Here is a 964-nt window from a genome sequence, read left to right as displayed (position 1 = left end):
GAAGGAATGAAATGTCCACATTTTGGTCTTCCTTTTTCTTGAGTTTCTTGTGGTTTGTGGGTTGTTCTAAGGAATACTTCTTAATTTAAAAAACCTTTGTACTGAGGTTTGGAACAGTTTGGAGTTAGACAGCTGAGGAGACAAGACCATAGAGTCTCAGAGAGGTATTAAGCAGCTAGCCTTTGTGGTCCTGTGCAAAGGTTTTATCTCCATGAGCTTTAGTTACCAGAACTGTAAAAATCGAAGCCTTAGGGGCTTGATTTGGGATTTGGATGCTACGTGGTGAAGCAGCTGGTCACACCAACCACAGTCAGAAAGCAGATAGGGGTGTGTGGTCGATAGAGCCTAGCCCAGGGGATGGTGCAATGCCTGTGATGGAGGTCTTCCTGCTCCGTTAAAGCTCCCAGGAAACACTGTCATTACCTCCATGGTAATTTTAAATCTCAGTCAAGGTGACAAACAAACAGGCTAAAACCGTGTCTTCTCTTTTACTCTAACTGTATGATTTTTGCTTTTGGAAAAACACCCAGCTCTCCTCTGTGGCAAGCCTCAAGACACTGACTTCACTCTCAGCTTGGAGTCGGGAAGAGAAGACCATGAACCTGGGCCTCTCAGGCCCTTGCTTCTCCAAAGAGCAGTGTGTCTGTACACAGATGCAGACAAAACCTGAGACTTACTTTTTGGAGAGACTTGAACCTAAAATCACATTGAAGCAGAGCTTCCACTGCTGCGGACCGGGATTTCTTACGGGGTCCCTTGTTCCGCAGGACGATGGGTTCTGGCCAGGTGTGTACGGGATTCGGCTTTGACAAACAGACTACACACAAGTGGTGTAAGGTCTGAGTGTATTTCTTTAAAAATGACATGAGGCTTTTACAATCATTGCAAAAGAGAAATGAAAAATCTGGCAGCTCAACAGTTGAGGTACATCTGAGGCTATCTGAAACATACTGGGTCTAAAACA

This window comes from Mastomys coucha, unplaced genomic scaffold (genome assembly GCF_008632895.1).
Source record: "Mastomys coucha isolate ucsf_1 unplaced genomic scaffold, UCSF_Mcou_1 pScaffold13, whole genome shotgun sequence".
NCBI lineage: Eukaryota > Metazoa > Chordata > Mammalia > Rodentia > Muridae > Mastomys > Mastomys coucha.
Note: the sequence above shows the minus strand (reverse complement) of the source record.